This window comes from Meles meles, chromosome X, assembly GCF_922984935.1.
Source record: "Meles meles chromosome X, mMelMel3.1 paternal haplotype, whole genome shotgun sequence".
Lineage (NCBI taxonomy): Eukaryota > Metazoa > Chordata > Mammalia > Carnivora > Mustelidae > Meles > Meles meles.
The window spans coordinates 63091782-63105104 of NC_060087.1; the positions used below are offsets into that span (position 1 = coordinate 63091782).

At 39.8% G+C, this 13323-nt stretch overlaps 1 long non-coding RNA gene across 1 annotated transcript in view; it reads left to right on the plus strand.

Annotated features, from left to right (window-relative positions):
- The first annotated feature begins 4315 nt into the window (after positions 1–4315).
- Positions 4316–13323, plus strand: part of LOC123934802 — a 57229-nt gene continuing 48221 nt past the window's right edge. The window contains exon 1 of the long non-coding RNA XR_006816827.1: positions 4316–4499. This is a non-coding gene — a long non-coding RNA (uncharacterized LOC123934802). The remainder of the gene's footprint in view (positions 4500–13323) is intronic.

Consider the following 13323-nt stretch of genomic DNA (forward strand, 5'->3'; position numbering starts at 1 on the left):
TTTGGTACGTTGTGTCTTTTTTTCCATTTATTTCAAAGTGTTTATTAATTTTCCTTGTGACTATTTCTTTGAGCCACTGGTTATTCAGGAATGCAATATTTAATTTCTACATTTTTGTGAATTCCCCAAATTTTCTCTTCTTATTGATTTATAATTTCATTCCATTATGATTGGAGAACATACTTTGTATAATTTCAATCATTTTACACTTATTGAAGCTTGTTTTATGGCCTAGCATATGGTCTGTCTTGGAAAAATGTTTCATGAGTGCTTGAAAAGAATGTTTATTCTGCTGCTATTGGTTGGGGCATTCTCTAGATGTCAGATTAATTTGGTCGATAGTATTGTTCCGGTTTTCTGTATCATTGTTGATTTTCTGTCCACTTGCAGCATCCATTATCATGAATAGAATATTAAGTTTCCAACTATTATCATTGGATTATTCATTTATCTATTTAATTTTGTCTTTTTTTTCCCCCAAGCATTTTGGGGATCTTTTGTTAGGTGCATATATGTTTTTAGTTGTTAAAATTTCTTGATGAATCATCCTTTTTATCATTATAAAATGCTTTAACATTTTAAATATTTCTCCAAGGTGTCACATTTCTCTCTAACCCCCACTACTCTAAAGCAGGTCTACATCATCTCTTGACCAAGTGATTTGTCTAAAATGCAAAGTTCACCACATCACTCTCTTACTTAAAATCTTTCTCTTCAATAACTACTAGATAAACTCTGTTGGGCCCAAGAGAGGAAGTAATCTTCCCAAGATCAAATTAAAACAGTGACCGAGCTAGGACTACACCCCAGGTTTCCTAGCTCCCAATTGAATACCCCCCTTTATTGTATGTACCACTGAGCTGGGTACTCTGGACTAGCTTATTCAAACTTCGTTTAATTATCCTTCTTGTTTGAAAAGCTGGAAAGTCAAAAAGTCCACTTTATATACTCACTTGCAGCCATAATTCTGGAGATAAAATAGCATCTATCAATTAGAATCGAATCCTCAAGATTTGGAAAGCAAATGTGACATCTTCCAGTTACATTTGCCTATTCCTGACAAGTGAATTGTACAGACTTGTCACACAAATAATTTTGATGTTCATTCATCAGCACTGTTTGCCAATAATCAGTTATGATGGTGACAGGAGAAGCTGTGGTTTTTCACTTTGGCTTTGGTGTACTCTTAAATTCATGGATGCAGTTGGAGCCTCACAGGTACCAGCAATTCTGGTTAGTTTTTTACTTTTGGTTTTGTTTGTTTGTTTGTTTGTTTGTTTTGTTTTGTTTTTTTGTTTGTTTGTTTGTTTGTTTTGTTTTGTTTTTTTGTTTGTTTGTTTGTTTGTTTTGTTTTGAGGGGTAATCTGTAAATTCTGCCCTAGTTGGGGCTGCCAGAACCATGGATCCATGGTCCCAATTCTAATGGGGACCCCATTTTCCTGGGCCCCAGAGTTCACACTCACAATCTTAGACTGGAGTCCACAGACCCAGTGGAAACACTGTAATCGCCCTTCTGGGAGTACTTAAACTCTCAAGCCCATATTCTGGATTTCCTAAACCCTGTCTTAAGGGCTTCCAGACCAAGAATCTCTGATCTGAGCCCCTGACCCACCCAAGACCCCTAAGTCCAGTTCTGTGTCTCCAAGGCTCAGATTTAAACACACAGCCACAGTGAAAATTACTTACACCAGCTTGGAGCCTCCATCTAGAGAACCCCCACCAGACCAGGACCTCTACCTTTAATGATGCCCACGCAGAGATTCACTCCATGGTCCCTCAAGCCAGATGGGGATATTTTGGATTGGGAAAGGATTTCAAACCTGATCGATCCTTTTCCCCCATCCCACCCATCCATGAGCTACCTTACCCCAGAAGCCCAAACCCTAGTCCAAAAGGACTCTCAAGCCCCCAGACAGAGGACAGGTCCTCACTGCAAGGCCTCATATTATTTCTCCATGTCCAGCTGCCAGAAATGTATATTTTGTAGGGAGGGGGCAGGCTCAGGGCAAAGCAGTCACCTGACTCATTTTTTTCCCTCGGGAATCTTAAGTCTCAGCCATGTTCTCTGTGAGGTGGTTTTTTGAAGGGTGGTGGCTGCTGGGGAAGCAGGGGCCTGGGCAGGGGGCTGGGAAATGTGCTTGCAGGACTTTGGTGGCAGCAGCGGTGGTAATAGAACTCTGGTTGGTTAGTTCTATATTCTTCTGGGAGTTATTCCTTGAGACTCCACCTAGAACCTGTTCCTCTTTTCCTTCCAAATAGTTTGTAGGCATGCAATTTTTCATATTAAACTCCTTCCTACATCTAAAATACAGGTGGGTTTCCTGCTCCTTACCATGAATCCTGACTGATACAAATATCTCCTAAATTATAATTATGACCTCCTTAAAAACATACACATCCTCTAAAATGACATCTTTGCTCTCTAACCAGATACCTTCTATTATCCATACACAAGACTGGATGGATTCTAGGCCTTAGTGTATCTCATTTTTGCCCACTGGTTGGATTTTTGTTGCAAGAGGTTTTTTTTCTCAAGTAATTTATCAGGGAGTCAATAAACAAAACAATCCCATTACTTGATCTCTTAGCCATTTTGTTCACATATTCAAATTAATTAGCCTTTAGCAATGAAATTAAGGTCATTACTAACATGAGTTTGATAGTGTACCATCTTGCCAGTCTCTGTTTTCCCATTGCCTCATTACTCAAAAATGACAAAGAACAGACAAGTTCTTGTGCCAATGTAGACTAGTACTATCATGGAAAAATTATTGGACTCTGAGAAGACCAGGGTACTTATTTCCTCAGTTGTTTTATATTCTCATAATGACAGCTTTTGCAAATTTAAGTCCAGTTCCATGTCAGATTTCACTGATGCAGAATATGACAATGCAAAGCTGTATTCAAGGGATTAAGAGTGTATTCTTGATTGCCTCTTCTCCCTGTACCCCAATCTCAGTTCAGGGTATTCACAGGTTTCAAGAAATCCTCTGTGTTAGTCAGGATTCTTCAGAGAAGCAGAACCAACATGATATTTATCTATCTATATATATATGGTTATATATGACCATACCAATATGATACATATATATCTCCAACACGGCTATAGTTAATATATCTATAATTATAATTATATATTTATATCTATCTGGGAAGCCCAAAATCTAGGCAGAGTTGATGTTGCAGTTCAAGTCTAAAGGCTATCTGCTAGGAGAATTCTCTCTTGCTTGGGGAAGCAAGGCCTTCAAATGATGGATAAGGCCATCCACATTATAGAAGGTAACCTGGTTTACTCAAAGTCCACAGATTTAAACGTTAATCTCCCCCAAAAACACCTTCACAGAAACATCCATAATAATATTCAACCACATATCTAGACACCGTGGCCCAGCCAAGTTGGCACATAAAATTAACCATCACATCCTCTAGGAGTATAGGGAGAGGGAAATACAGCCTCAGAATGTCAGCCTAAAATGGGTGGATAAATTAGGTCTCCAAATTTCTCCTTTACCACTTTTGAGGAGCTGCTTATGAACTGGGAAGTTCAGACAAATAGGTAGGCCCAGGACTCGAAGTATTTTATAGGATTCAAAATTTTCAACTTGTGCCTCCTTTTAGAAATTCTCTTCAGATGGGACCATTGTAGATTATCCAAGTTTTTTTAAAAGGAAGAGAAGTGGAAATAGCAAGTAACTCCATCTGCAAGAATTGAGGTCAGACCTCAATTTTACAATACTTAAAAAAATGAATGGTGTCCATTTATTTAAAAAGGTAAAGCTGCTAATTAGAAACATGGAAAAATAGTTAAGATGACACATTGTTTCAACTATAAAAATAAAAATGTCAATGTTAAAACATTACATATTTAAACAAAAATGTAAACACAAAGATATACTAATGACATGAGGTTTCTTTCTGGATTAATGAAAAATTCTAAAATCACGGTGCCGGGTGTACAACTCTGAATATACTACAATCCATTGCACTGTACACCTTAAGTTGGTGCATTGTAAGACACAAAATTTTGTCTCAATAAAACTTATACAACAACAAAAATAACAAGAGAAAATAAAGGCAGCCAACGGGGAGACTTGGCAATGAAATGGTGAGCTAAGAATAGGAGAGGCATTGATGAAGGAAGGATGGAAGGATGGGCTGAAGAAGGGATGGTGACGGAGGCCGGGTGGAAGAAGCCGAATGGGCTAGGGCCCCGGCCCTGAGGAAAGGGTGAAGGCCTCAGGGTTAACCTCCGAAAGGCGGTAATGGGTGGGGGTGGAGAGAAGAGGGCGTACTCAGCGCATGCGCCAGAAGTCTATTGCGGCGATCCCGGAGAGGCAGTTCTTTAACTGGCATCAGCGCTGCGGCTTAAGGCGCCACTGGTTCTCTTTCGCCTGCCCAGCCACCCTAGACCCGCGGAATCTGTGCCGCTGCTCCCTCTACCCTCTTTTTCGGCGGCCAGCACTAAGAATTCGTGATACGAAGCTCGATTCAGCCAGAAGGTAGGAGAAGAACATGGAGGGCGGCGAAGGGAACTCGGGACGGCGAGATCCTTGATCTGTGTATTCTCCCGGTTCACGAGAGGAAAAAGTGGGGGATAGCATCGGTCTCAAACCTACAAAGGGATGTTGAGCGTGTACTTTCCATTGTGAAAGGCTGCAGACTCCTTTAATCATGGTTAAGGCACATGAGCGTCGGTATTTTCCATAACGTTAAAAAAATTGGGGTTCCTTGTAGCAGAGGTGTATTTAAAGGATGGGCCTTAGGAGTAGGCTTATCCAATTATGAGAGCTTTCTTTGCCTTTGTTCTGGGTGGTGGGTCTTATTACGGAGACTGAGGGTCCTCCAGCTTCTCCCTGGGGGCCGGGGCGGATTCCGTCGAGATTCGCTCTCTGCAGTCACCTGCGGTGTTTCCATTTCCCTAGCGTATTACACGCACCCCCATTAGGAAATGCTGGTAGTGTCCCTCCTTGAGTAGTGGGGCACAGCTTTACCGATATATATATACATGCATCAGGCATGTATATATAAGAAACGGAGGAGGGGGGGCTGGGCATAGGAGAGGACGGGCTTGGTGCGCATGTGTATTTGAGAGGTTGGGGGAGGAGCGGGATCGCGCATGTATATTTAAGAAGGCTCTGATGCGGGGGGGAAGGGGCCCCAGTTGGGGAGAGGGGAGGTGAGCACGCGCAAGCTTGGGGCGTTGCGGAGGGCGGGGGCGGGGTGTTGAATGCGTTAAATAAGAAAGCAAAGTTTCTAGTACACAGTTGGCAGCGGCAGTTGGGAGGGAAAGTGAAGGCGCGCATGCGTACTTAGGGTGAGAGAGGGGCGCAGGCGTATTTCAGACGGAATGACGGGCAGGGAGGCGCGCGCCGTGGGTGTAATTAAGGTTGCAAAATGGCGAGGGGGGAGGTAAGTTGTCTTTGCTTGGCCATCTTGGACTAGGGGGCCCTGCAGAGAAATAGAATCTACCTTTCTGGTTGGGTGAGGGGATCTGTCGACGGGAGATGTCTTAGGCTGTGGCCAAATCCACCGGAAATTCACCCAGAATCTTAGCCTTTCACTGGCCCGTTCATAATATGTGGGTTTGAAAATGCGGAGATGATGACTGTCTAAAAGGTTTCGGCAGCTGACTGTGTGTAGGAAATGCATAAAATTGGAGCACTGGAGCCAGGCCACATTCCGGCTATACACATTTGGAGGGCTCGCTATCAGACTTCGGGCCGCCGTACTTGGCTCTGGACACATTCTCTCATCCCATCTGAGCAGCAGAATACAGTGATCGCAGTATTGTGAGAATGTATTGTTATGTTGGTCAGAAGCCCTTGATTTCCCCCACTGCAGAATACTGGTGTGAGGATTTGGCCGTGTTTCCAAGTGCTTGTTACACTTTAAACCTAGAATTTGGGCAGATGGTAATGATGGTATGAAGGTGATCTGGGTTCATATCCTTTCCTCTAAATTATTTTTTTTTCTGTAAAACTTGAACCTAGGGAAAAGATTTTTTTTTTTTTTTTTTTTTTTTTTTTAGGTAGCTGTACTGTCCTGGATCTCAGAGGGCTGTCAATGAATTTCTACTGTAAATCGCTAAAACTTATAGTTTAGCACTTAAATATGTAGCACAGAGGGCACAGGATTCAAAATAGAAGAGACCGTGGTTGCCCAATAATCCTCGCAGTGATCTCATACTGGGCCTTTTCCTTCTCTGAGCCCATTTCTCTGTAGTAATAATTCTGTTTAAATGTCTGTAGCCCATAAAACTATATGCCAGGTGCTGGTCTACATGCTTTTACACATGCCTTAACTCATTTAGTACTCTCGACAATCTAATGAAATAGCAGTACCATTATTCATATTTTACAAATGAGAAATGTAATTTGCCCACGTCTTTACTTCCATTTGGATGGCTGAAACTGGATTTTTATCCAAGTTGTATGACTCCATAATGCTGTGCTCTTAAACATTATGCTTTATTACCCTGAAATGAGGGTTCAAAATTTAAAAGACCCTTCTTTTATGATTTCAGATTTTGTTTGTAATTTACCTGTGCTGTTTAAGAAAGGCGACCTGCTTGCTCTTGGCCGCTTTTTATTCAGTGCATTGTACAGGGCTACACAGGGAGAAGACAAAAAGTAAAGAATTGTTGATTTGGAGCCTATCCGGGTGGCCATCCTTATCTACCCTTGTCTTCTATGCTTTTTGTTCTGCAGAGGGTTTAAAATGGCCGACTGCGGCAGACTGGACACACCCTTCTTGTTTTGCCTGATTGGAGATCTGGTCAAATGCTTTGAGACAGCGGTCTTTTGCTGCAGTAGAGATTTTTTTTTTTTTTTTTGGTTACCCATTATTAATATTTTGGTGTGTTAATGCAAATGTTCGCTAATAAAGGAGAATTTTTTTTCTTATAATAAAAGACTGAAAATACGTGCATTTCTTTTTTATTATTGGTTAGGATGGATTCGCTGAAGTGGAATTACTATTGTCAGCGTTTTTAACACTCAATATGTATTGACAAATTTCATTATGAAAAGGTCATACCAGTTTTTACTCACACAGGCAATGAGTGGTGTTTGTTTTAAAAAATATGTTATGGATAAAAAACAGTAGTGTTTTAACTTTGCATTTCTTCGGTTATTAGTGAGTTTGGACTCCTTTTTCCTCCATATATTTCTTAGCAGTTTAATTTTCTTTCGTGTGATGTTCAGGTCTTATACTGATTTATCTATTGGAGTTTTAGTTTAGTGTTATTGTTCTTCTATTTGAAAGTGTTCTTCAGATAAAGGCTATTACTCAGATTTCTGCAGTGTTACATACATCAGGTTATTGTTTGCCTTTTAATTTTTGTTTTTAAATTTTGGGTTAGTAGAGATTCGAAAGCAAGTGGCCAAATATCTGTCTTCTATTTTGTAATTTTTCTTCCACTGTTTAAGTTTGAATAGTTCCCTCAATCTAGAAATTTGGTAAATATTCATTGTGGGGGAAAGGATCTGTAATTTCACTGCCCAGAGGTAACCCAGTGTTTATAAATGTGTTCACGTCTTTTCATTCCCTGCATTTTTCTACAGTTGATTTTATATTTGTACTATTTTATGTTGTGTTTTGTGTTTAACATTATAGCATGCATTTTTTCACATTAAACATTATTTGCAGTTGTCATCTAGTGGTTTCATGGTATCTACTTATATGGAAATATTTTTAAATTTTCAGTATTTTAAATGATGTAATGAATGTCTTTTCATTTTCATTTAGTTTTTATTGTTTGTTTATTTTGAGTTATTTCTTTATAGAATGGAGTTCCAGAATGAGAATTGTTCATCAAAAAGTTAGAACATTATAAAGATTTGCTATGTAGTAACATTAAAAAAATTATGTCATTTTTTGTACCCAGCTCTTTAGGTATTTAGAAAAAAAATTTTTGCTACCTTATATGTAAGAGAATGGTATCTTTGTTTTACTATCCATTTCTCTGATCCTGGTGAGGCCGGACTCTCAAATGTTAATTATTAGCTCTTTGTGAACTATTTAATTTGTGTCTGAATGTTATGTATTTGTAAGAGCTCTGTATTATGTGTTCTGTATAAGGGTCTATTATCCTCTGTCATTTATTGCAAATAACAAATGTGATTTGTTGCACATATACTCCTGGTATATGTTGCCACTGAGCGTTAAGAAATGTTTGTGATTCCAAAGACAACTGTTTAATGGGATACATATCAGATTCTTGGTAGCCATTTTGAGATAACATTTGTCTGTCCTTTAGATAGCCCTGTGTTTTTATTTAAATAGAGAGCAGTCTTGAGTGCTGCTGCATAGCATTGGTACACCTTGGCTTTGGGTGTGGGAAGAAGACATGGCAACATTTTGTCCCTAATAAGACACCAACTTAGGCAAGACACAAAACAGTAGAACCCTCTCTCCCATCCGTTCTGGGACTGATATTATTTTGAATACTTAGGAGTGATCTGGAGGAGGATATGGACATAGTGTGATGTCTATATTTACAGATAACATTGAGCTCTTCGGGGGTGTAAAATGCTAGGAGAAACAGACTGTAACACCTGAGAAAGCATTGTGAATGTGGGCTGACAGTGGCAGAATGGAACAGTATAGGCAAGAGCAATAAGAAGACTTCAGGGGGAAGTAGTATGTTAAGCATATAAAAGTGGCCTTGAAGACATTGGGTCCCAAGACGGGGACCTCAGTGTTAAATGGCAACAATCTGTTGATGTCATCAGCTCAGTTTACTGGTTGCAGAGACAGAAGAGCCATTAAAACCCTTGGCCTTATTAAGAACAGTATGGGGCACAGAGAAATTCATCCTGTCTTTGTATAAGACCATCTGAACCAAGTGATTAGTTAACACTAGTAATCTCTCCTCAAGGAGTATCTTATTATCACTCAGTGTTGAAAAATAATTGGGAAAAGTGTATTACCTCCTTGTTTCATATTTCCTATTTATTTTGTTATTTACTATTATGTAGGTAATTTAGATATTCTTAAAAGTTTGGGGGTGAGGTGTCTTAAAACATTTCCTGAGACTGGGTCTCTTATTGGGGTCCAGAGAATCTTGTTTAATTATATTTATTAAGTAAAGCTTTCTAAATTATCATTCCCAATATATGGGCTCTATACTATCTCATATATTTAATAGCATTCTGATGTTTACTTTTTCAGTGAAGGATGGGGATTATAGGATTCAGAGGTACCCAGTGATTTGTTACTTACTGCTTTTTGCTGTCGAATTACACTGGGTTAATCCAGGTAGTTGTAAGCCCCCATTTTCCAGCATTTTGTTAGTTGCAGGTGTTAAAGGAGGCTTGCTGCCTATTGGGGGGAGGTTCACAGATGTGTAATAAGCAAAACAAAACAACAGAGCTTGTAGAGGAGGTGGTTGAGAAGATCCTTTACTGGATGTCTCTGTCTTAAGCGTGGGAGTCCCATTTTACATCATGGCCAGTGTCTAGTTCCCAAACCTATCTCTGATCAGGAGTTAGGGAGAGCGTGGGTATTTGAAATAGCCTGAAAGCCTTAACCTTTGATTTCTACAATCTCTTCCTCCCCTCTCTTGATGTTACAGCCAGCAGCAGCCTGGAGCAGCTCCCCCTGGAAAGAAATTTTACATCGGCCATTATAATACAACCTGATAAGTGTTGCAGCACTTACCAGGTTGTATTGTAATTGTCTGTGTATATGCCTTTCTCCCTTCCTATGTTCTCAGTTAGACTGTAAGCTCCTTGAGGGCAGGGACAGTGTCTTCTTCAGAGCCCAGCCTGGCACATTAGTAGGCCTCAGTAAATGTTTATTGGATGAATAAATGAATGAGTCATCAACAAACATTTATCGTGTGCCTGCTAAGGTGATCTCCACAGGCTCTGGACTGTCAACTGTTTATTCACAACGCATGTGGTCAGAAACGTGGTGTTTCTTTCTAGTTATGTATATAAAGAGTTTTTCTGAGATAATGCTATTTTTGTGTTTGGATTTCAGTCCTTGATACTTACAGATGTTGCTACTGTTACTGCTGCTGACACCCTCTTCCTTGGTGGGACCTGGGTGATGGCTGCCAGATCAGGAGCCTCATCCTCACTGCCCAGGGTGCGCTAAATGGCTCCTATCTGTAGACTCATCCCCTTTTCAGTCCTCCTCAGGTCATCCTTCAAGTGGCGTTCCTAGGTAGGACTGTACGTTCTAGATGAGGTGTAGGCAAATGGAGCCCATGGACTGCCTTGTTTTGCAAATAAAGTTTTGTTGGACCACATGTTATTTGTTGATACTTTGTCTGTGGCTTTTCTGTCCTGCAGCAGCAGCGTTGAGTACATCAGAGACCTGGTGGCCCATAAGGCCTGTCCTTTACAGAAAAACATTGCCTACCCTGCTTTGGATCACTAAGCGACGGTGATGGTTTCACGTTCCTCTCCATTCACCAAAGATATTTTTAGCATCTCAGAAACTCATTTATTTTACCTCATTCATTATTCTTTATAACAGGTCTTTTCCTATTTTACAGGTGGGCCAGCTAGAACACACTTCAAGCTAGATTGATTATAAGGCCTCCACCAGGGTCCGACAGTTAGTCAGTTATACCATATACTTCAGCATCAAGTTTGGAGCTTCATCTCTAGAAATTCATTTCATTAAATCCTAACTGAAGAATGTGACCATATCATACCTTGGTGCCTTATCCCTTGACCCCCTCCTTCCTGCACAGCTCTTTGCAGTGAGAATATGGAAAGTAACAAACTAATGTGAGCTAAAACAGAAAGGTAGTCCAAGGGAAATGTTTACCAGGTCTGAATGCTAACAGACAAAGAAATGGGGTTTCTGAAATACTCACTCACTTAAACGTCATACAGTTAGGAAGCCTGGACTTTTTAAAAAATATTTATTTATTTGACAGACAGAGATGATGAGCAGGCAGAGAGGCAGGCAGAGAGAGAGGGGGAAGCAGGCTCCCCGCCGAGCATGGAGCCCGATGTGGGCCTTGATTCCAGGACCCTGGGATCATGACCTGAGCTGAAGGCAGAGACTTTAACCCACTGAGCCACACAGGCGCCCCAGGAAGCCTGGACTTCAAGAGCTTAGGGCCTTCCCCTTTACCCTCCCTAACCTTCCATATATTGTCCTGGTAACCTGCCTGTGGGTATATTGTGATTCATTTCATGTCATTAAAAAGTTAGACCTCCCAAGTCCAATTCAAGAAAGCTATATCTAAAACCAAAAAAAAGAGAGAATATAGAATAGTCTCATTCTAGGAGTAAAATGGTAGGAAAGGCCCTCACAGCATTGTTTTATGAACTGCTTGTTGGATTTTTCCCAGCATCTACTATGGAAAAATTTTAAATATACATATAGAAAAGTTGAAGAATTGTATATTGAAAACCCATCTACCTACCAATTGGATGTTGCAATTAACATTTTGCTGTATTTGTTTTATTGCATATTCATACATCTTTGTCAGATAGGTTTTTAAAATGATTGTGGTAGTGTCCATTTTGAGCTCATCTGTATCTGACCCACATGGTACTAAAAAAAAGTTTCTTTTTATTCTTACCTGTATTTCCCAAGTTGGAATGGATACTACTGCAGCCTAACTACGTGTAAGCAGATCTGCCTGGCAGTGAGATTCCAGGGAGAGAAGCCATTTGGCGTCTTAAGGAAAATGGTTACAGCTCACTGTTTACTGGAAATGGTAGGAGAAGGAAAGATGGAAGTCCAGGTCCAGTGCCAATGAATCCTTCCAATAAAACATCACCTACACTTCATTCGTTTTACTGCCTGGGGCTGGTTGGAGGGTGGGGTGGGGAAATGGGTCATTCTCCCAGCAGCTTCTACTTGGTTCTTAACTTAGACTTGATGAAGGAAAAACAATGAAGTCACATCAAAATGCCACCTAGGTGATTGAGGATTAGCACAACTATTAGAAGATGGATTTTTAATTTGGAGTACTGTCAAATAATACTCTTTTGGACCTTTTCTATTAGCAATAGCTGCAGAATCATTTAAGGAAGCACCATGAACTGAACTCTAATTTCTCTTCATCATGAACATGATAATGGTAAATGTTACCAGTTTCTGTCTGTCTCCCTTCATTTAGTCTCAAGGGCAGAGACTGTATCTTACTCATCTTTGTAATTCTCTTAATAAATGTTTGAACATAAAAAAATGTATTATTGCATTTAATACCTATCACATGGGCAAATACCAAAAAAATGTTATACCGGTGTTGGTGGGGTTATCCAGTTTCAGTGTAGTCCTTTGTAGGGGCAGTTTGGCTATATATATATATATTATGGCAAAATAAGTATTGTATGTCCTTTGACCACACAGTTTCATTTCTAGGGATATACCCCAAAATATTCTAAAGAAATCCTAAAGAAATGTTCTAAGGATATTCTAAAAGATTTAGGTATGGGAATGTTTACAGTGTTCATAGCAATAAAAAAAATGGGGAAAAAAACCTTAGCTATTCATGAGTGATCATTTGGGTAGGTAAATTTTGATCTACACATGCATGATCATTTGGGCAGGTAAAATATTATTCATGTAATATTACAACATGGCATTAAAATAATCTTGTAGATGAATATTTTACTTGGAAAGATTATCAAGTATATTAATTGAAAAAAAAGGTAGAGGGCAATAGTATGATTTTCATCCACTTTTTGTGAAATAAAAATTAATGTTGTTTGTGTACATGAAAGTAATTGGAGGAACATACCCCAAGTGTTAAACTTCCTGGGATTCTGCGATTTTTACTTTCCATCCTTAACGTATTTCTGGAATTTTTTTCATTCATGACTTTCAAAGTTAGTCAAACATGGAAAGTATTCCCATTTTGAAATTTGTTGACTTAAACAGAAGTGGAATAAACTGAGTGGCAAGGGGGCTAGGAACTGGAGTAGTTTAGTTTAGAAAAGATCTAGGTGGAGTGGGAGAAGGGAGTGGTGGAAATAAGATCTCTGTCTTCAGAGAGAGGCATTAACTACCAACCACTTTCTGTTCTTGGCTCCTTAGTGCAGGCAGTTCATGGTGAGGTGTCTACATTTATATTTGCCATTATTTCCCAATTATGCCCTATACAAATTTCTTTCCTGTTCTTGTCCCTCACGGCTGTAATAAGCTCAATTGCTAGTGGCTGCTGCTGCTTGTAGGTGTGCAGATCTTGTCTAGTAACAGCTGCTTTACTTTATCCAATAAAGAGATGGCTTGAGCTGATCAAGATCCTGCTCCCTTTCCCCAAATGCCTGGCAGCATGAAATATTCCCCACTTACGGTGGGAGAGCTTTCTGCCTGGCTCTCATGATTACTAGTAGATTCTAAGACATT